General features: G+C 45.4%; 1 long non-coding RNA gene across 1 annotated transcript; it reads right to left on the reverse strand.

The window, feature by feature from the left end:
- Positions 1 to 11,524: 11,524 nt before the first annotated feature.
- Positions 11,525 to 22,966, reverse strand: LOC308188040. Its single transcript, XR_013945118.1, has 2 exons — positions 22,835 to 22,966; positions 11,525 to 16,838 (listed from the first exon to the last, which is right to left on the reverse strand). It is a non-coding gene; the product is annotated as an uncharacterized lncRNA (long non-coding RNA).
- Positions 22,967 to 23,910: the final 944 nt, after the last annotated feature.

A 23,910-nucleotide genomic window follows, 5' to 3' on the forward strand; every position in this document is an offset into this window, starting at 1 on the left:
GGCCAGGGTCAGAGACGTTACCAGGAAGCTTCCCAACCTGGTTCGCCCCTCTGACTATTACCCGCTTTTGATAGTCCAGGCTGGCAGCGATGATGTCGAAAAGAGAAGCCTCAGGGCCATCAAACAGGACTATAGGGGGCTGGGACGATTGGTGGAGGGAGCGGGAGTGCAGGTGGTGTTTTTGTCTATCCCTGCGGGGGAAGGGAGAGGCACGGAGAGGACATGGAAAGCTCGCGTGGTTAATAGGTGGCTCAGAGGCTGGTGCCAGCATAGAAATTTTGGGTTTTTTCACCATGGGGAGCTTTACTCGGCACCCGGCCTGATGGCCCCAGATGGGTCTCTATCTCCAAGGGGAAAACGGATCCTAGGCCAGGAGCTGGTGGGGCTCATAGAGAGCGCTTTAAACTAGGTAAGAAGGGGGATGGGGCTCAAACAAGGCTTGTCGGAGCTGTGCCGGGGGAAACAATGGCTAGGCCGGGGAAGAAGGCGATGGCCCAGCTGAAGTGCATCTACACTAATGCACGCAGCATGGGTAACAAACAGGAGGAGCTGGAAGCCATTGTGCAGCAGGCAGGCTACGACTTGGTTGCCATCACGGAGACGTGGTGGGACCGCTCCCACGACTGGAGTGCTGCAATGCCTGGCTATCGGCTCTTCAGGAGGGACAGGCAGCACAGAAGGGGTGGTGGCGTGGCTCTCTACATTAGAGAATCTTTCGATGTTGTAGAACTCCAGGCTGGGAATGATAAGGTTGAATCCCTGTGGGTTAGGATCCGCGGGAAGGCTGGCAAGGCTAGCATCCTGGTGGGGGTCTGTTATAGACCGCCGAACCAGGATGAGGAGACGGATGAGGAGTTTTATAGGCAACTGACAGAAGTTGCAAAATCGTCGGCGCTTGTCCTCGTGGGGGACTTCAACTTCCCGGACATATCCTGGAAACACAACACGGCACAGAGAAAGCAGTCTAGGAGGTTTCTGGAGAGCGTGGGAGATAGCTTCCTGACGCAGCTGGTCAGTGAACCTACCAGGGGTGGTGCCCCGCTAGACCTTCTCTTCACAAACAGAGAAGGACTGGTGGGAGATGTGGTGGTCGGAAGCTGTCTTGGGCAGAGTGACCACGAAATGGTAGAGTTCTCCATTCTTGGCGAGGCCAGGAAGGGGACCAGTAAAACTGCTGTCTTGGACTTCCGGAGGGCTGACTTTGAGCTGCTCAGGACGCTGGTTGGCCGAGTCCCTTGGGAGGCGGTTCTGAAGGGCAGAGGAGTCCAGGAAGGCTGGGCGCTCCTCAAGAAGGAAATCGTGATGGCACAGGAGCGGTCCGTCCCCACGTGCCCGAAGATGAGCCGGCGTGGAAGAAGACCGGCCTGGCTCAACAGAGAGTTGCGGCTGGAGCTTAGCAGAAAAAAGAGGGTTTATAATCTTTGGAAAAAAGGGCGGGCCACTGAGGAGGACTACAAGGATGTAGCGAGGCTGTGCAGGGAGAAAATTAGAAAGGCCAAAGCTCATCTGGAGCTCAACCTGGCTACTGCCGTTAAAGACAACAAAAAATCCTTTTACAAATACATCAACGCGAAACGGAGGACTAGGGAGAATTTCCATCCTTTACTGGATGCGAGGGGAAACCTAGTTACTAAGGATGAGGAAAAGGCTGAGGTGCTTAATGCCGCCTTTGCCTCAGTCTTTAGCGGCAATACCGGTTGTTCTCCGGACACCCAGTGCCCTGAGCTGGTGGAAGGGGATGGGGAGCTGGATGTGGCCTTCGCTATCCATGAGGAAATGGTTGGCGACCTGCTACGGAGCTTGGATGTGCGCAAGTCGATGGGGCCGGATGGGATCCACCCGAGGGTACTGAGAGAACTGGCGGAGGAGCTGGCCGAGCCGCTTTCCATCATTTATCGGCAGTCCTGGCTATCGGGGGAGGTCCCGGTTGACTGGCGGCTAGCCAATGTGACGCCTATCTATAAGAAGGGCCGCAGGGCAGACCCGGGGAACTATAGGCCTGTCAGTTTGACCTCAGTGCCGGGGAAGCTCATGGAGCAGATTATCTTGAGGGTCATCACGCAGCACTTGCAGGGTAAGCAGGCGATCAGGCCCAGTCAGCATGGGTTTATGAAAGGCAGGTCCTGCTTGACGAACCTGATCTCCTTCTATGACCAAGTGACGCGCTTGGTGGATGAGGGAAAGGCTGTGGACGTGGTCTACCTTGACCTCAGTAAGGCTTTTGACACCGTTCCCCACAACATTCTCCTCAAGAAACTGGCTGCTCGGGGCTTGGACTGGCGTACGCTTCGCTGGGTTAGAAACTGGCTGGATGGCCGGGCCCAGAGAGTTGTGGTGAATGGAGTCAAATCTGGTTGGAGGCCGGTCACTAGTGGAGTCCCCCAGGGCTCGGTACTGGGGCCGGTCCTCTTTAATATCTTTATTGATGATCTAGATGAGGGCGTCCAGTGCACCCTCAGTAAGTTTGCAGATGACACCAAGCTAAGTGCGTGTGTCGATCTGCTCGAGGGCAGGAAGGCTCTGCAGGAGGATCTGCATAGGCTGGAGCGATGGGCTGAGGTCAACTGCATGAAGTTCAACAAGGCCAAGTGCCGGGTCCTGCACCTGGGCTGCAACAACCCCAAGCAGAGCTACAGGCTGGGAGATGAGTGGCTGGAAAGCTGCCTGGCCGAGAAGGACCTGGGAGTATTGGTGGATAGTCGGCTGAATATGAGCCAGCAGCGTGCCCAGGTGGCCAAGAAGGCCAACGGCATCCTGGCCTGCATAAGAAGCAGTGTGGCCAGCAGGTCGAGGGAAGTGATTGTGCCCCTGTACTCGGCTCTGGTGAGGCCGCACCTCGAGTACTGTGTTCAGTTTTGGGCCCCTCGCTACAGGAAGGACATGGACGTGCTCGAGCGAGTCCAGAGAAGGGCGACCAAGCTTGTGAGGGGTCTGGAGAACAAGTCTTACGAGGAGCGGCTGAGGGAGCTGGGCTTGTTCAGCCTGGAGAAGAGGAGGCTCAGGGGCGACCTCATCGCTCTCTACAGTTACCTGAAAGGAGGCTGTAGAGAGGTGGGGGTTGGTCTATTCTCCCACGTGCCTGGTGACAGGACGAGGGGGAATGGGCTAAAGTTGCGACAGGGGAGTTTTAGGTTGGATGTTAGGAAGTACTTCTTTACCGAAAGGGTTATTAAGCATTGGAACGGGCTGCCCAGGGAGGTGGTGGAGTCACCATCCCTGGAGGTCTTTAAAAGACGTTTAGATGTAGAGCTTAGGGATATGGTTTAGTGGAGTACTTAGTGTTAGGTCGGAGGTTGGACTTGATGATCTTGAGGTCTCTTCCAACCTAGAAAAATCTGTGAATCTGTGAATCTGTGAAAAAAATAGATGTTGCTTAATGTCTTTGCTTACTATTGTGCAAATTAACCGAAACAAGAAGTCTTGGGGCCCCTCACAAAGGATGGTTCCTGATAAAAACAGGGAACCTGTCTCAAGAACCATCTGAGACCGACCCTGTGGTTTGGACAAGAGTCAAGGAACAGCTGAGTCTGCACAAAGACAGGAGGTCAACAACTGGTGATGAAGAAGAGTTATCAGCCTTCATCCCCATGACCCCTGGTGACCACCACCAGGAGACACTGCGCAAGTGCAGATGGGAGGAGTTTATGGAAATGACTTCTTGGAACTAATTTTAATATGAAGCAGGGATAGGTCATGCATATATATAGGCACATTGGGAAACTTCATGCATACGTAACTCTTTACTGCATATAACCAGGGCAAGTTGCTGCTTTGGGGTATGCATGACTTTGGTGGGACTACCCCCTGTGCTGCCCAGTGCTGAATAAACATACCTACTTTACAATCTTACTGATTGTGGAGTCCATTTTCCACACGTCATAGCAGGGTTTGAGTGTCAACCCCCTTTCTTCTGGCCTTTTCTGTAAGGCAGTAAGAAGAGTTTGCGCAAGAACCACAGGGCCAAAAGCCCCTCTAAGGAAAGTTTTCTTAATCCTTATTTTCTATAAGAAAAAAATAATTTGAGTTTCTGGATTGATAATGAAATATGAGACTATGAAATATGAAATGTGAAACAGAGACTAAAAAATCATATACATCTGTTTCTGGAAAGTATTTTCACCATTAGGCCGATAGCCTTTGGAGTCAGCTGCATGGCTGCAAAACCCCTTTGGCTGCATGGAAATCTAGTGGCATACAGGCCCCTCACCAAATGGGGAATGTCTTCTCTCAGCAGTTGTGTGGTTCTGGCAGTTTTCAGGGGATGTGTACACTGCACCATGCCAGCGCTCTGACCTAAAGTCTTAATTTCTCCTGTTTACTACTGGCATTTGAAGTAGAATGAACATATTCTTATGTCACAGGGGTCTTTTCCCTTTCTAGAATGGAAAACTGTCATGTGCTTCATATAGGAAATATGTACAGTCTTCTTATACACTTCACTCACTGTAGTTAATAGCTGTGAAGGGAAAATGTTTTGGAGGGAAAGTATGGGACTGAAAACCACAAGCAGAATGAAACCATATGAATCAAGGGGATCAGAGTCTGGCACACTTGTAATTACAGCCCGTGTTACTTAGTTATACTCACAGGTCAAATGGAATAAATTATTTGATAAGGATTTCTATCAAGGAGTGATATTTTAGCAAAATTTCCAGTCAGGGAAAAACACTGGATCAGAATAGAAAATACTGCAAAATGATCTGAGCTGCCCTGCTTTGCACAGTTACCAGAGGGTAGAAAAAGACGAGGAGGATAACACAGATGGCAGTTCTATAAGCCTCAGTAATTAAAAGATTAAGAATTTATCGCTTTGTGTCAAATTAGGATAATAATTCCCAAAGGAATATGTGGAATAAAATCCTGCCTTCCTGAGGAAGAAGTATGGTTTCTGAATTTTGGGATATCCATTTCGTGCAACCCTTTGGGACTTACTACCTTTTTTTTAACATTAACAATAAAAGCTGCTTTTTCCATTTAATTTAAAACCAACCATCTGTGTGCATAAGGGTCTTTTCCTCTGAGACAGAGATGCTGGGTTTCCAATCTTTCTACTTCTCTGGCATTTGTTAGTCCATTAATCATAAGACTTAGCACTTCTGTAGTGCTGTAAATCTCCCAAACTTCATGCTACCACGAGGGCCTTAATTGTGTAAATGAACTTAAGTGGGTGGATCACTGGGCTTGTGCAGAGCCCCACAGAAAACAGCAGGGCCTCCTGAAAATGTAAGTGGGTCTGAGACACAGTCCCTCCCAACAACAGTGTTGTCCTCTCTGCTTTCATCAGCTGGAAACGCCAAGGTGCATGTGAGAGCAAGGAGAGAGCAGACTACATCAGCTGCAACATTTGGAGCCCCTGGTTGCGAAAGAGGGGAAAAGGAAGCCTCTGCAGAGCATTATAACGTTTTACTGCTCTTTAGAACTGGATCTAATGCTCTTCTTGAGGATTACTTAATGACATTATTTACCTCGATACAGATACAGAGCACTTGTAGCACCTCACTCCTCATAAAAGTTGATAAGGGGTTTCCCATTGACATTATTCTAGTTTTGCTGAATACCTGAAAAAATCCTCAGAGGGGGATATGGGATTGAAATGAAGCTTTCTTCTCCCCCAAAACCAAAGTGTTGTGTTTTACGTCTTTGAACACACGTTCAAACTCATGTTTTCAGTTATGCTGAGGTTTAGCTGCCTTGCCTGGCGTCGCCTCACTTCACAGGAACTGTAGTTTGGGTCTCATTTGGCACCCTTGGTTTTGGTTCCCCAGAGAACAGCCTCACCCCAAAGGCGGACACATCCCCTCTGGCTGGGCCAGGCTAGGGTCTTTATGGTGGCTATATATGGGGCAATGCACAGCAGTGCAGAAATGTGGTTCAATATAATACTTTTGCTTTGACCAAAAATATTTCATTCAATGAAAAATTGTACTCAGCTATCCATCCCAAGTTGGGAGGACAGAAGAACATCAAACAACAGACTTTGACACAACACAGAATCTCTGATTTTCATTTGTCCCAATTCCATTCTATGCCCAAAGGTGCTGTACCATGTTGCTTCGTCTTTTTTTTGGTACAACTTTGGTTACGTTTCATCTTCAGGGTGCAGAGGGATACATGCTCTGGTGGTTAAGATTTTTTTTTGAGAAATGATGCAGGGTGTTTACATTCAAAAGAGTTGAAGACACGATGTCACACTTCCGGAAGTAATTTACAGTCTGCAGTGCCCAACTAATTGAAAATAGGAATTATGGTCCTAATTAATTATTAGGAGATGACTTTCTAATTGACTTAATTAGTAGCGTATCAGGTGAAAGTCAATTTTGTGCTGACGTCTCAAACCTCTTGATAGTCATGGTGAGAATTATTCAAATTTCAAAGTGACTTTCAAGTTATTTTAAACAGAAATTTGGATGTCTATGTGTAATTAGAATATTCTATTTTAAATTTCTTCATAACTTTGATAGCTCCTAGGATTTCCAAGTGTCACTGTTACTCAGTGGGTTGTACTATTTTGGTGGATATTTGTTTTGGTTTTTTATGAGGTGGTAACAAAAGAGGTGTGCAACAAGTTCTACTCTCTGCATACAGATGCTGAAAGTGTTGAGACTTTTTTCTGAAAGCTGCCTGATATTAGCTTTATAATGGATTCTTTAGATAAAAAAAAATAAAAAAAATCCACTAGGTTTTAACTAAGCATTGCTTTTAAGGTTAAAGTAATTTATCCTCATGTCTCATAGAAGTATGGCTCAATCCAGCTGAGGTTAATAAAGAAATAAAGTTCAAACATTCACTACTAAATATTTAAAATTCACTTCTTTGGATCAAGAGTGTCTAGAATTTTTTAGTAAGAACAGTGCTATTAACCAAGTCAGGCTGCTACCAGTTTTCATACAAATCATTTATATTCAAGTAATATTTATCATGTGCTGAATGCTGTCCACACACAAGAGGACACTTATCCTTTCCTGAAAACCTTGCAGTCACCAGAGAAAAAAATAAATACATTTTCTTTCCTGAAGGCTGAACAGTCCCTTCAAACATCTGCACGTTGTTAAACAACCCAGAAAATAATAATGGCTATATAAAATAAAGTAATGAGCTGTAGCTTCCTCCATACCTGGCCTTAAAGATGCAGGCCCCCTTCCCCACAGTCACTGAGCTTTTTGTTTTTAAGGATCAACCCTTTCTCTCTGCAGCTAGCAACAGACTTGTTTTTGTGCTTGTATCACAGCAGAGAGAAGAGCAGCTTGCTAATAGCTCTTATCTGGGCTGCAGTCACTGCAGCCTGACTAAGATATCCTATTGCCTTTCTTCATCTCGGGAGGAGGAGGGACACCTGGCTCCATGCATCCAAGCATGGTCCCAGCTGCTGCTTTCCTGCTCCATCAATAGACTTTTTTGTGCCAGTAGGACTAATAGCAATGGTTTTCTAATGACAGCATTTCCCCTAGTGCCTTGTGTGTTCTGCCTAGTAAACCTTTTGGAATAATAAGATGGATTCAGCCCATTTGTGACAGGAGGGAGGATCATATGGGGGACCTGTGGGGGAAGGAAGGAAAGAAGGAAGCAAGAACCAAAATTTCTGTCTGCCTAATAGCTGGTCAAAAAGCATGCACCATACAGCATTGTTTTATTTGGGTCCATCATGGTGATTTCACTCATGAAACGATTTTGCCCCTGCTGTAACAATGTGGTATCAATGACCGCTTACCCAACATCAAAGACCAACTGTACTACTTTCTGTAGCAACCAGCAATCCTTGACCCAAACCTTAGCAGTCGAGACAAAAAGGAAGATTAGGATACATTCACAGAGGTCACACAGCACATCAGAGTCAGAAAAAGTACAGTCTCCCCAGGTCTAGACTATTTTCTGGTACCTCTGTCCTACCTACAGCACAGCAGGGTTGATTACCGTGTGAATGAGGAAAGCTGCTGGAAGCTGCTGGACTACTATCCCTAAGTGCAGCCCCATGGCTACATGACAAATAGCATATTTTACCACTATACTCAGATATAGTGGACAATAATTTGACAATTAAAAGTGGCCTTTCCTCTTACAAACTCCATATGGGCACTCTGAGCATTAATGAACCATTACATTTCTCATTCCTTTCTCCTCAGAGAAGAAATCACTGGGGTTTTCCCCTTCTTCCCCACTGACAAACCAGTTCTAGCACTGCCCATCTGCAGCTTTAAGGATCTCTATACCACTTTTAATGAGAACAAGACCATCAAATTCCAAACTGGGTAACTTAACTAATTTTATTGTATTGTATTGTATTGTATTATATTTTATTTATTTTTTGTCCTAAAGCCAGTGCTGTGATCTGCTAAGGACTTTAATTAAATATGGTGTGGTGATTCAAGGCAGGACTGTTCTCAGCTGCCCGTTGTTCCCTCTGGTGGAAGGAACTGGAAAAAGGCTGGGAAGATGAGTGGCAGTTTGGATGCTCCACTTCAGGAAAGTGGTTTTGGGCTCATTCAGGGAATGTCAAGGTAGAATCCCTGGGAATCAGCCAAGAAGCAGAAAGATGTTCAGGAGATCTAGCTGATTTATAAAAATAAGGTATGAGAACTCAGGAGCACACCATCCCATTGTGGAGGAAGACAAAGAATTTTGCAACAATCCTTTTATGCTCCAACAAAAGAAAACTTATAAAAGCATTACTTAGGTACTTACAGACTCAGAAAGCTACAACCCAGCTTGAGCTAAAGCTAGAAGTGAGCATTAAAGGTAACAAGAACACTTGCTGCTTGCAAAAGGGGATTCAAAGAACATGGTTCCACTGATGGATGCAGTAGACAACCTAGAAACAGATAATACAGGAAAGGCAGAAGCACTCAAAACCGTTTTTGCATCATTTTTTCACAGTCAAAGCCTGTTCCCAGACTTCTATGTGTATCAGTACAGTTAGGGAAGGAGAGGAAAAAAGCTTATATATATGATAAACCCATCTTCTGTGGCGTAATTGACCACACAGATACCCGGGTTCTTTAAGGATCAATAACTTCTACTATTTTATTGAGGCAATAACTTCAACATCCTTTATTGAGGACATAACTTCAACCTCAACTCTTTACTGAGGACAGACTCCCTTCTTATACCATTAGCTCTACAGCAGTACTTTTCCACTAACTATTCATTGGTTAACAACTTTGCCCAGCAACAGCAAACACTTAGCAACTTCCATGTTTTAAGGGCTGGAGAACAAGTAGTTTGAGACAGCGTCTCCTGATTCACCCTTCTTTGTTCCTTCTAAACTCTTTACATTCCTCATGGCCTCATCGTTAGAGTCTGATGTTATAACCAACCATGGAACTTGTCGACCCCCATGGCCACACTCCCACATCTCCCCGTTCTTTATTAACAAAGAAAGCATGATTAACACAAACAAAGAAAACACGATTAGCACAAATTAAAACACAGAGAAAAATTAACAGACTTTGTAACCACATCCCTGGGAGAGGCAGGCACTGAGTGCTACCCAGATGGGGGGCTCTGGCTACCCCTCCAGCTCCTGGAATCCTTGTTTGTGGGTCCTGCATGTGCCAGTGGGACCCTCCCACATGTTGCATTTTGGTTGAGCTGGAGTCCAAATCGCTGAGGAGAGTGCTGTGATCATGTTAAGGCAGAAGATGAGATGGACGACCGGACCCATCTTGGTGCTGACACCCATCTTGGACTGGCTCCTGTTGAAACACAAGTGTAACCTCGGCCCCAAGTTATCAGAGAGTAGGGCCCTTCCCAATAAAGTATAGTGATTACAATGTTTGTGAATTGGAGGACCTTCCTCTGTCCATCGATTCAAAAAATTAAGAACATAGCATGCTTTAGCTATCCTTTCCTGGGGGGGTCATACCCATACTCCTCCTCTTTTGTTTTTGAAGCATAGCTTTTAGGATACCACGGGCCCGTTTGTGAGAAACACTCTGTTGCCAATAACATAGGCTCAGGCAAGGATCTCAGTGAAGTAGCATTTTTATTCGCGATTGCAATGCGGGCGTCCCGCAAGCAGGAGCGTACCTACTAGTCACATAGTACAGTTTATATACTTTCTTTCTCGATGACATCCTCCCCTCGTGGGAGGATGTGCTCCAGGTGCCGGAGCTGAAGCCTCCCTGTGGCCTGTGGAAAGGCCCCTGGTGGAGCAGGCTGTACCCCGAACCCCACCCCCCCGCAGCCCATGGTGTACTGCAGCGGAGTCCATGCAGGAGCAGGTGATAGGGGAGGGGTCCCCAGGGGATCCCAAGCCAGACCAACCCACTCCTGACGAATAGATCCCACGGCACAGACCCACACCTGGAGCAGCTCCCAAAGAGCCTCTGCCCATGGAGAAACCCACACAGGACCAGCCCAGGCAGGTCAGCACCCCATGGGAGGGACCTCACACCAGAGCAGGGGAGAGAGCGACTGTGAAGGAGCGGTAGAAACAATGCACCATGGACCGACTGCAGCCCCCACTCCTGACCCCCCTGCACCACTCAGGGTGGGGAAGATGTGGAAGAGAGTGGATGGGGGAAGGTGCCCCCAGCTTGTTTCTTAGTTTCTCACCGCTCCAGCCTGTCAGCAATAGGTAATAAATTTCATTAATCTTCCTATTCTAAGTCTGTTTTGCCCATGACGATAATTGTAGAGTGATCCCCATGTCCTTATCTCAACCCTTGAGCCCTTTTTCACTTAGCAGGGGCTGTCAGTGAGAGTAGCTTTCTGAGAAGCCCCGACTCCCCTATTCTGAATTTATAACAGCTCTCTCTCCTCCTTCTTCCACTCCGGATATTCATATTTGAAGTGGCCAGCCTGGCCACATTTAAAACACCTTATCAAAGCCTGCCCCTGGTAGGATTCAGGCTGCAACACAGGTAGCTTTCCTTGCCTGCCATTCCTTCATCTCTCTTCCTCTCCTTTCCATCCTGGCCCTGACTCCCCCTGAAGATTGTCTTCCTCTTTCTCCAACCCTCTACCTCACTACCTGGTCCCCTCTGAAGACCATTAGTTTCGCTCTCTGCTTTTCCTTCTCATCTCCCCTCCTGACATACACCTTCAGGGCCTCCCGCAGGAGGGCCACCAGTGACTATTCACTACATCCTCCCAACCTCTGGAGCCCCCCCCTCCCCTCCGTGTATCTGACCAGGCTTCAACCACAAAATGAACTTTCAAGAGCCCCCAGGACTCACCCCCGAGCACTCCCCCACCCCGACCCCAAGTCTCCCACATGACCCCTGTGCTGCACACTATCACCACTCCAGCCAGGATCGGCAAGTGGGTATTTCTGCTCTGCCAGTACTACCCCTGGTCCCGGAGGATGAGCTCTTTCCCATTCTTGTATAGCAGCTCTCCTCCTGATCACTCCCCTTTCTTCCCCTGTAAACAACATACTTAGTATAGACATCATTTCCCCCCAAGAGTATAAGTTAGGCCCTAGGAACTGGTCTAATTGTTCAGCTAGCCTGATGGGGTCCTCAATTAAAGGCTTCATCTCCTTCTTAAAACTCCTAACCTCTCTGCTGGTATGGGGGGGGGGGGGGAGTTCACCTAAGAGGATACACAGTTAGTGTTAGTACTGTTAGTAACAGGGAAGGCAAAATTCTCAGTATCTCTTATACCTTGTTCTAATTCTTACCAGAGCCTAGAGTGTGCTCCTCTAGGGACAGCGTTAATTGCAGTCCCTGTCTCCCTTCCTGGAGCGACTGCTGCTGCCACCGGTGCAATATTAGGATTATAGGGAGCATAACTTGGCTCCTTCTCCGAAAAAGGAATCAATCTTATTGCTTACATATAAATTTAAAGCCTGAATTTTCATCAGACCTGTATTTTGGCCAAAATACTGATGTTTCCTTAATTGGTTCTTTTGTTCAGACTGATACACAATATTTAACCATTTTCTTCTTTTATCATTTCCTCTAATTTTGGGATTCTTTTTCCAATTTCTTATCATTCTTCCAGAAGGACTGTCGGTAGGCACTCCCCCAGGGATATCTCCCTGTCCCGTGGAACCCCTATTTTCCCATTTTTCCCAGCGCTTGTCAGGGTGCTGCTACAGAAACTTACCTTCTGCAGTGTACTGACTTGCGGAAATCAGACTCTATAACCTTGGAATGGTTATAAAGCAGGTATGTTTATTCAGTGCTGCACACACACACCGTTTGCAAGGGGGATAGCTCCACCAAACGCGCACCAACGGCTACTGGCAGTGTGCTTATATTAGTGGGACAAATACATATCTATTTCATTTGCCGTAAGTCTCTCGTATATTGATCAAGTCTCCGAAGAATCATTAACGTAGGTTGTGCGTACTGGAGCTCTTGGGTGGTCGGTCGTTTGTCATACTCTGGTGGTCTTTTGTTGAAGTCCAGAAGTCTTCCTCGCTGCTTATCTTCAGATAAGCAGACTTCAGCAGTCAAGCCAGTTCTTGCTGGTTCCATTATCTATACATACAGTCTTTTATTCCCTTATCTTTGGGTCGTTAACATACAGTTGTGCTAGCTAAGACCTAGGAATCACCATCCTTTATCTTGTTCCCTGTCTCAGTACCACATACTAACGTTCCGATTCTGGAAAATGGGGGTGTACTGCCAAGCACTTTCCCGTGCAAGAGGTACCACACACCTATGGGTTTACCAGATTCGCTGGTGTACTGCCAAGCACTTCACCATGCAAGGGGTACCGTACACCAAATTTCCTGAGACTCTTCCTTTCTCTTTCTTATCTCACACTTCATCCATCTCCGGCCGTGCCCCTCGCGGAGCTACGGAACCACGGATCAGGAGTCCACACTCACTTCGTACAAAAGTACATCTCAATCACGTCACACAGAGTCTCACCTGACCCCCAAGGCAATACTTAATATTTCTTACCTTGGTCTGTGCACAGAGTTACCGGATCAATTCTCGAACCCGGAGTGCCTACCTTCTTCCCTTCCCCAGTACTTCATGGATCCTGCCTTTTTAATCAGTCTTGGGCCCTCAGTCCTGGGCCCTCTTATTCGCGATTGCAATGGCGGGCGTCCCACAAGCAGGAGCGCACCTACTAGTCACATAGTACAGTTTATATACTTTATTTCTCGGCGACTGGGACCCTCCCCTTTTCCCCATTGACTTGGTAGTCCAGGTTCACAACCTATCCGATGCTTCACAGACAATACATGGCTTTCAGTTGCCAGCCTGTTATTTTTCAAATTTCTTTTGCCTTTTTTACTCTTTGAGGTGGTAATATTTCTTCCCTTATCTGGCTTGACTTGATACTGTGAATTTCACCTGATTTGCACTAAGGAGTCTGGTTGTCTGCATTTTACAAGGTTGTCTGGTAAGCTTTCTTATCACTGCAAGCATATCTCAATACCACATTCCTTTCCTCTAAACAATGTAACATCTCTAGAAAAAAACTGTTTCTTACACGGTCACATACACCCAGTAAATGCTTTTCTGTTGAATATCAATTTAGTACTTGTCTTTCTTACCCCTCCTGCCACCCATACATTGGGCATTCCCAAGAAGCAGCATGTCTAGTACTTCCTGTGCTTGTGTTACCAATTCTGGTGCAAAAACAACATTTTTGTTCCCACACATTCAATAATTGCTTGACCTTTGAGAGAATGGGGCATACCCGTCAGATGTTGGATGCCCCACTGTAGAAAAAAAGTGGGTTGCATGGGCCACATATCCTGGCCCATTATCTGTTTGAATCATTTTTGGCACTCCCAATGTTGTGAAAACTGACAGAAAATGTTTACACACATCTTTTGCTTTTTCTCCTGCATGGACAGATGTAAAAATACAGGCAGAAAAGGTATCAATTGAAACATAAACATAGCAAATTTTTCTGAATTCTGGCAAATGTGTAACATAAAAAACAGTCCTTTAAGTCTATTACTGTTAGTATCCATGACTGGGGGAGCATAGCTGGAGATGGTAATCCCAGTTGAAGTGCTCCCGTATCTTCCATGACTTCATTAATTTTTCTCAGATCATATAATAGTCTCCACTTTCCATTCCTTTTCTTGATTACAAGCACCGGAGAGTTCCAGGGCTAGTTGTGGGAACAATATGTCTCACTTTAAGTTATTAAGCAACTCAGCCTTCGGGCCTTATGTATCCTATTCCTCCCGGATCGAAGGGAAACAGATCCGGCTCCTTTTCAGGACCTTTAGGGCCTGGATCAAAAGGAACGTCCAGGTCATCAGGGGGCATAACAGCAAAGGCCTGCGATGCCAGTACCTTCGGATAGGTGGATGAGCCCGCAGCTCCCTCACTATCTGTCAAACCAGATGTTTCTGATTGTGGTTCCACATGGCTCGTTAACGCCTCAGAGATCGCTCGCCAGGCGCTGAGCAATCCAGCTGCAACCTTGTCATTTTTAGTAGTAGAGTCCCAAAGCTTGACCTCAATTTGGTCCCAAGTTTCAGGATCATAAACTGTCTGATTCGTAATAAAGGGAATAAGCTGGAAGGTTACCAGGACAGTCTTTGTTTCTAAGGACATATAATTCCCCATGGTGCGCAACTGCTTACCTTCAGCCAGTGAGGGGCAGCTGTGTGCGTGGGTCAGCTTCTCTCAGCTTGAGCTTCCTTTCAGCTTGGGTGCGCTTCCCTTCAGCGACTTTCAGTATGAGCTTCCCTTCCAGCTCGGGTGTGCTTTCTTCCAGCGACTTTCAGTATGAGCTTCCTTTCAGCATGGGGTCCACTTCTGTGAGCGGTTTGCTGAGTTCGGCCGAACCTATCTTCATGAGGTGATCAGTGTCCCTGTTCCTGTCCTGGTCCCTGTTCTGTTAGCCTGCCCTGTGAGTGCCTGCCTGAACTGTGCTCTGTCTGTAGCTATCTTCTGTCCTGTCTCCCGTATAGACCTTGGACCTATGTTACAGCCTTGTCTCTGGCACCGTCTCCTCACTAGGCTTCCTGGATGGACCCTGGAGCTAGTTCATCATGTCACCTGGCTGGGGGCTGCTAATGGGCACTGTTCAGATCCTCTCGGACTGTGCTTGGGTGGGGGGGGTGCAGGGGTGAGGTCAATGCCTATGCTGTGGTTACCCATAGCTCCTAGTTTGTCCTTTCTTGAGGAGCAGTTTCCTTCCCTAACCCTTGTCACTCCTTGATGTCTCGCGGACCTTCAGTATTAAGCTGGGGGCCTCAACATAAGATGGAAATATGTGGACCTGTTCGAGCAGGTCCAGAGGAGGGCCATGAGGATGATCAGAAGGCTGGAGCACCTCTCCTATAAAAACAGGCTGAGGGAGTTAGGGTTATTTAGACTAGAGAAGAGAAGGCCCTGGGGAGATCTTATAGTTGTCTTCATGTGCAGGGGGGTTGTTCTTCAGGGTTCCTTCCAACTCAAACCATTCTGTGATTCTCTTACCTCTGTTTTCAAGGCTAGAAGTGAGCAATTATAATATATACTCAGACCTTTAGCACAAGGAATAAACCTGTACCTGATAGAACATTTGACACTAATAGCCTTTGACTGACCGAATGTATCTACTAGAGAAACACGTTTCTGGGGTTTCTTTGCTTCAGCTATTTCCCTTGTTTAAATCTAAGGTAACGCTCAAATCATGTTGGATTGCTATCTGCAACTTTTAAGGCTTACTTAATGAATGACTCTATTACAGATTTCAAATTATATTTATTACGGGAATATTTGTTTGTTTAAATCTTGTAGTTTTGTTATAGCTTATCTTATGGTTAAACATACACACACACACTCAGTAGCTATTGCAGCAGTTGAGCACTGGAGCACTTCTCTTTTCTTTAATATGTGTCTTAGAAAGCCAGAAGGGAGAGTCACAGAGACAAATGAAGAAACAATCGTTCCTCCAGAAGATAGTAAGATACCCATACCCTGAAACCTCCTTATCTTCTCTCTAGTATGAATATCTTCAAAAGTGATTTTATTCATGGAGAGAGCCCAGGACAGCAACCCAATGTTTTTCTCTCTTCATATGAAGTTTTGCTTTGTAAGTGCTCGTTTCTCATAACGACTTGCAGTGTGATGGGCTAGACACTGGTCTTGTGAGGACTCTGAAGAAATGGGACAATGTGTTCTGCAGAGACACAACCTTTAGAAGCTGAATTGCCTCCCAGGCCATTGCAGCTTGCTATCCCAGACCTGCAGCAACTGCCTGTCTTATTTACATAGGAGTTGCAAGTGTCCTAATTATCCTCAAGCCTGGAGTGTTTATTTAGGTGCCACATCAGAACTGTGGGCAGACACTCATCTGGTCTTTCTTCTCCTGATGTTTGATTTACAGCCTAGAATTAAGTTTATCCATAGCTGGATAAGGCTGGGTCCAAAGACATACCAAGCTTTAGGCACCATGGATTTTAAATCATGTTTTAGAAAAATGAAATTCATGACTGAATAATAATGTGGAAAATATTTCACTACTGTGAACACAGTTTACACAAATATATACTCACAAATTCCTCCTCTATTGCTTGGGTAAAAAAAAAAAATAAATCACACAGTAACAAGTCAGTCATAGATGTGAAGGAAATCACAAGGGAGTCATTCCAAATGGTAGAATGGTTAGCCTATTATTTTTGCCTTTCTAGAGTATGCTGCCCTTCTGACACCAAAAAACAACTCAGCAAGCCAAAAAGTACCTGGCCTGCTAGAGTGGAAGAGCAGGATGGTCTTTATACTTGTATACCAGCAGTCTTGTACTGGTTTCTTGAACATAACCTAGAAGTGGCAATACCAGCCATGCTTTTGCATCCCATTGCTGTATCGTAGCACTTTTTCATTTCCAGTTTCATTACTGCACCGTTGTCTCAACAGAGAAAGTTTGACATCCCAACCTTACTACAAGGTAAAGCTATGTGGAGCCTCTCCTGAGAAATGGGTGACCTGAAACAGAAGATAACAGTAGAGTTATTACTGCAAATGTTATGCATGTTTTAAGATAGGAGGTAAGAATATTACTACTGTTAAAAAGCAGGAAAAGCTGAGAGGCAGAAATAATTATGCTGGAATTTAGTTAGGCCTATCTTCAAAGTTCAAAAAAGGGGAATTTAAGAATTTAAATCATCAGAATCTTTGACTTCACTAAAAGATGGCACTTGCAGCCAGGGAGTCACACCCCCATATCCTTTTTCTTCATACAGACACAGCAGGGTATTAGCTCAGCACTGCCTTGCAGAGTGAAATCTCCTGAACTGCCACCCTGGCTCCCTGTGGTAGGCAGATGCGCCTTGCTGGCTTCCATTCAGCAACTGTCAGACGACAAGTGGTGCAGGAAGGCTTCTCAATTTCTGAGGGAAGACTCTTTCTTTGGCATGGAAAATTAGAATTTCCTTTGTCAATGCTGTGTGTTATGCAGCCGGATATCCTCATCTGACAGAGCTTTGCTTAATATGTCAGGTTGTTGGTAAAATTCTTAGAAATACCTGTATCACTTTCAAGTGCTTTCACTCACCATTTCCCAAGGTGACACAGATTCTTTGATGGCTCACTGAGTATCAGAAGGACTCGATAAAAGCTGGGACTTCAGCTCCCAAGGATTTGTTCAATTTTCTATGACAGCACAGCAAACTAGCATGTATTATATGTTACTGCAGTATGTTACCAGTGCCTGCTTGAGCTGGTTTAATCTACCATCTAAATTATTCTCTATTATTCTGCTGCAAATTCTTCTGTGCCTGCTGTAGAGCTGTACTACATGCATCAGCTTGAGTGGTTTGGTGAATTTGCTCACTGTATCCAAACAGTTTGTAACCTCACAGCAGCAGAGGCAGGTGAATTACACAAGTAGGGCAGTGTGAAGGGATTTGTGATGTTACTGAGATGAGGCAAGAGAGAGATGGGTGACAGAGATGCACAAAAAGTCTTTACCATTTACGTTATACTGCCTCCACCTTGAATTAGGGGGAAAGCCTGAACCTGTCACAGGAGAATGACAGAAGTACCAGCTTATGCCAGGAAATAAATTAGCACTTTTTCCATTCGGGTGATGGAGAGGGAGGCCAAATGTACAGCACTGTGAGAGAAATGTAGGTGCCCTGATGCAGTGGTAGACTGAAGATGGTAATTCCCAGAACACAAAGCCAGAGCACGATGTACCCACTGTGTTGGTGCAACCTGAGTATAAGACAACACCCCTGTGGCTTATTTGCTATTCGGATGTAAAGGAGCAGAGAAGATGCCGGGAGTCCGCTCTGGCCCTGCCAGTAGCCCCAACTCGAGCAGGATCCCCTGTCCTTGGGCGGCCCCCTCCCGCAGCAGCCCCCCGCTCCTCGGGGGCCAGCCGCCATCCTGCCATCCGTCCTCCGGCCGGCCGGAGCCAGGGCTGCTGCCACCCTGCGTGGCCCGGCGGCTTGGGGACGCGGGGCCTCCATTTCCCCGGGCCGCCACAGCCCAGCCGCCAGCGGCGCCAGGTGGCGCCATGGCGGCGTCTAGCGGCATGGCGGGCGGTGGGGCGGGCCGGGGCGGCCTCTCCCGGGCCCTGGGGCCGCAGGGCGGCGGGTGGGAGAGGGCAGGTTAGAATTTGGAGCTGTTCATGAGGGGCAGGGGGAGCGGCTGTGTGCTGCTTCTCTGTCCCGCTGACCTCCCTACGTCGGGGTGACAAACGGGGTGCTGGTCGCTTGTGGCTGGGGTGGCCTGGTGGGTGGTAGCGGCAGGATGCGGGTGTTGTGTGTGATGTCATGCATGCTCAAAGTCACGTCTCCAAAGTGCTAACCCCACCAGGAAAATACTAAGAAATAGGACTTTTCCCTCTCTGATTTCACATTGGTTCGAAACTGGTGGAGGAAAAGAGTATATCTGAAAAAAATACTTGTATGGTGGGTCTATTTTCAGAGAACAGACTCTACTTTTGATGATGTTTGCCACTGGGAAGGAAAGTACAGGTGATTTCATTTTTTGTCTTCACTGGAAAGAAAATTTCACCATGTTTTTTTGTGTGTGTCTAGCCACAATCTTTCCAGCCTCCTGCTCCTGCTCTTGCACGCTATGGTTGTGATTGTCATTACTTGCTGTCTGTTCAGGTCTTGTGCTTTGCTGTTTTGTTACTGAATTTAGTTTGAAGCCTCACACCACTTAATTCCTAGGATTAAATTCCACCTTCAGAGGTGTACATGCCGTCTCAAAAAAAAAAAAAAAAAAAAAATCAGGGGTGATTCAACCAAGCTGGAAGACTTTATCAGTTGCTGAAACATAAAGCCCCTTAGTTTTGGTGGAGCACATAGAAGAGCAGAGCACAGGCCCAGAGAGGGTTAAGTACTTCCCTCTCAGCCCACCACCACATGTGGCTTTCCTTCATTTTTACCAGAGGTTTCTGTAATGCCGTATTGGTGAAGTGTCCTATGTCAGCTCATTTCAAAACATTTTGATCTTGCTCTGAAGTGTTTATGTGACACGGTTTCCTCCACCATACAGAATCTGATCAGTGTTCGCTTGAAGCGACGTGTCTAGCAGCACAAACTGAGTGATGAATGTTGTTTCTCTCAATGTCTGCCTATGCTCTAATTTCAGTTCAGTCCGATGGTGTCGCTGCCACCAAGAGGAGCAGCCCACTCCTTGCCTTCCACCCCTCACTTGCTGGTACTGCTGTTAATGCACAACAAGCAGAAGATCAGTGATCAGATCCAGCTGAGATCCAGGGACAAAAAAGGAAGGGGGGCAGGGGGATGATGTTAGTTTTCAGTGGGAGCAACTACCTGCTCAAAACACTTAAATCAGCACAACAAAGGGCTTGGCCTGGGCACAGGAACAAACAGCATGGGCAAGGAGGGTACACAGTGTTTACATCTGCTAAAACTGCTACTGAAAACTTGTGTGTCAAAGGATACCCCTAGGACCCTTGGCATTAAAGTTGTCAAGACATAAGCTTCCACACCTAGACACTTCTGGGCTTATTGTCTGAGTTAGAAATGGAGGAGCTGGTAGCGGTGATAGCAACAGATATTTACAAAGTAGTTTATTTTTTTCTTCCTTTTTTTCCCTTTGAAATATACACTTGCAACCCTTTTAACTTTAAAAAGAAAAAGGAAAAGAAAGGAAAAGAAAGAAAGGAAAAGAAAAGAAAGGAAAAGAAAGGAAAAGAAAGAAAAGAAAGGAAAAGAAAAGAAAGGAGAAGAAAGGAAAAGAAGAGAAAAGAAAAGAAAAGAAGAGAAAAAGAAAAGAAAAGAAAAGAAAAAGAAAAAAGAAAAGAAAAGAAAAGAAAAGAAAAGAAAAGAAAAGAAAAGAAAAGAAAAGAAAAGAAAAGAAAAGAAAAGAAAAGAAAAGAAAAGAAAAGAAAAGAAAAGAAAAGAAAAGAAAAGAAAAGAAAAGAAAAGAAAAGAAAAGAAAAGAAAAAAGAAAGAACGAAAGAAGAAGAAAGAACGAAAGAACGAAAGAACGAAAGAACGAAAGAACGAAAGAAAGAAAGAAAGAAAGAAAGAAAGAAAGAAAGAAAGAAAAAGGAAGGAAGGAAGGAAGGAAGGAAGGGAGGAAGGGAGGGAGGGAGGAAGGGAGGGAGGGAGGGAGGAAGAAAAAAGAAAGACCCCAAACCAAAAACACCAAACATGTCAGCTTTTAAAATATTGACATTCTATTCCTGGATTGTTTTTCTAGTGCTGCACCATTAAATGGAGAAGTCTTTTCCACTTCCCTTTCCCCTCTCCCCTTCCTGCAGCAATATGCAGATGGACCTTAAAGAGAGAGAGAGGGGAAAGGTGCCCTGTTGATTCTTGTGAAGGTGTTGCTTTTGTTCATTTTTTGTTGTTTTTACTGGATTATAAGACGAAAACAGATGTTTCTACTCTTTATAACACAAAGTATGGCCTGTCTAAACATAAGAAGATCAGCACTTCTGCACACAGTGCTGAGTTTCATCTGAGGCTGGAGTCACAGTCAGAAAACAAATGCTATCAGACATCTTTATCATGAGACAATTGTGTTTTGTTAGATACTTTAATAAAATCTGCACACACTCCCACAATAACACATTTCAGAATTTAGTTGGCTTTTGTTTCCATTACAAATTTATAATTTCCAAGATTCTCTAAAATTACTGAGTGTATGAAAAAAGAGAGGACAGGGGGACATATGTGTTTGTCTGCCTGCCATTCTTTTCTGCATGCAAAACAAATGCACACACATCTGTTTCAGAAAAAATACTTTGCAAGATATTTATCTAACAGCCAGCGGTTCACATGTAGGGAATAATTTTGCAGGAGATTAAATGCTTTGTCTCATGAGTGAAAATATAAAGAGTATGAAAGTAGAACAGTACACTTTGCTTTTTAACCCAGGTAATGTTTGTTGCTGAGCTTTAGTAACAATCATTTTTAAGTTGGGATTCCCTCTTTTCATACGTTTATCATACAGTAGTTGTGGCTGCCTGAAATAGAAAAGAGCTCTCCTTTGGCAGACAGAAGTACCAGAATGGGCACTGGGTTTATGAATAGGAATGCTAAGGACATGTGGATATTGGCAGATGGGAAACACTGAGTATCAATTGGCAAGAATCATCAGTGCACTTGTAGGAAAAGTCCAAGTCAAATTAATACAGTAATTTGATCAGTTATACAGAAGTTAAACCTTGAAAGCATTCACACTAATGGCCAATCGTGTTTCTTACTTAGCAATTGCATTTCTCTACAAGATGTTCCTGAAAGTTTGCAGGAAAATAGCTTTGGGTTTTGTTTAGAACTAATTTTGCTAACCAAAATAACCTTTATGCTTTTCTTGTGCTTCTGTGTAAGTCAGGAAAATCTTGACTCCTAAGCATCAGATGGGTTAATGCAATAACATTTCAAAATGGCTGATACTGGCCAGGTGCTACTCAGACTAGTGCTCAGTACCAGTGTACCTCTCTCCTCATTTCTGCATTTTTTGGAAGCAACCATATGGCCCCAGAGGCCAAACCGTGGAAGCTAATTTACTGCCCAAGGCATCTGCTCCTTGGCAAGCTCTATGGGCATCTGCATAGGTGGCTCTGCATAGTTTTTCTTTCTGGCATGTGCTTGGGTACCTGGGGACTCAGGGGGGGACCTGCTTTTCTGTTGCTGTTGTTGTTGTTTTTTTATTTGTTTGTTTGGTTTGGTTTGGTTTGGTTTGGTTTGGTTTTGGTTTTCTGGATCATCCTAAATAAACTGAGAGGCATTTTCTTTATAAGGAATTGGCTGTGCATCCCATATGTCCCTCTGTTGTTCATGCTGGGATAATCTGCACTGAAACAGGATCTTTGTTTCCTGCACCCCTGTCTCCCTCCCTGTGCACAGGCTGAAGTCATAACCCTCTCTGTGCGTCCTTAACATCGGTTACTCTAGAAGCAGTTGTGTTTTTGTAGACAGCTGTTTATAATTTCAGGTCTATGAGGGAATTAGTGACAAATTTAAAGAAACAAAGCTACTTGGTAGACTCTACCCTATTCACTGGAATGAAGCAATGAAAGTTTGGGGAAAATAAAACAGCTGGAGACATCGCAAGAAATGGGTAGCTGCAAAATGAACCTTATAAGGGAATAGCTGCTTGGCCTCACCAAATTTAGAGGGCTGGGCCTAGGAAGGCATACTAGATGATTGTGTTGTGCACCAGTATGAGACAGGAAGCAAGATGAAGCACTCTTGCAGCTCTTGTAATAAGCTACGAGGTGGATAAACGATGTGCTATCTGTATTTTTTTTAAGAGCAGAAAAAAAAAAGCCTACCTCACCCCCCTGCTGTCATTCAGCAGCAGGATGGGTTACACGTGGGTTTAGGCAGAGGAAAGATTGCCTTACAGCCTCCTGTTGAAGGCAGAACAGTTTTGACTTGGGAATTTTTTGCTACTTAATTTATTGCTGGTTTACCCAAATCAGTGATCAAAAGTTTCTTTTGGGGTGGAGGAGGGAAGAAAACACAAGCAATTAAATGAACACTTACGTAAGCTCCTTTCCTGCCCCTTTCACAGGCTCATCCTCCAACAAATACCTTCCTTGGCTGAACTCCCCTTGTTTTCTCTGCAGGTTACCCTCAGTCCCTCCCAGTCTGTTCAATGAGGTGACAGTGGCATGGGACGCTGGGGTTGTGTTTGTAAAGGTTTTTATCCTCTGATCTTTGCTTCTTAGTGAGTGCTCCTTCAGGCTTCCTGGTACTGCTGCTCCAGCATTGAACCTCTGTGGGCTGCAGCCTCTCAGGGTTCTTCCCTCTCCTGTGTGGGTTGTCGTCTTCCAGGAGTGTATCTCCAGCTGTGTCCCCAATAGTATCTCCTTCCACATTCCCCTCCATTTCTCCTAGTGTGCCGTTTCACATGTCTCTTCACACATCTTCTTCATGTTTCCTCCATGTCTCTTCATATATCTCCATATGTCTCTTTACGTGTCTCCAAACTCACCTCCTCACCTAACTCCTCTCCTAATGGCTGCTGTTCATTCTTAAATACATTTGAGCGGAGGTGCCACGTGCTCCTTTGGCTGGAATTTTGGCTCACTGTGGGCTGTTCCCATCTGTTTCAAAGCCACGGGAGGCAGCTATGACTGACCCAGGACTGATTGTGGCCTCCTCCCACACAGGTCACCCCCAAGGCCCCTGCCACCAAAAACCTGCCAGTTTTACCTTATATACTGCCTTTCCCCCTTTTTTTCTCTGATCACAACAACCTGCTCAGCTGCTGCAGTGCACTGTGAGCGTCTGTCTCAAGGTTATCCCAGGTTTTAATTGGAAGGAGAACTACTTTTAAATATTGGTGGTTATCTGGTATGAATTACGTAGATGGAGAAAAATGTAGGTTTTTTCCTTATTAAGATCCTGTTCCTGGAACCACATGATTAAACTTCCACTATGTTTTTAATGTAAACTCATAACCCTTGCTTAAAAAGAAAATCTTGAAAATGTAAACTGCAGAAGGCAAATATAGAAAGAAATATTATGGGAATTATTTTTGTCTCTTAGCTTTTGGAGCCGGTTCATAATGTGTAAGCCCTAAGGGTTTGCAATGCCATGGAAGGAGCTGCTTCTCT

This window comes from Anser brachyrhynchus (assembly GCF_964034855.1).
Source record: "Anser brachyrhynchus genome assembly, chromosome: 1".
NCBI classification, from domain to species: domain Eukaryota; kingdom Metazoa; phylum Chordata; class Aves; order Anseriformes; family Anatidae; genus Anser; species Anser brachyrhynchus.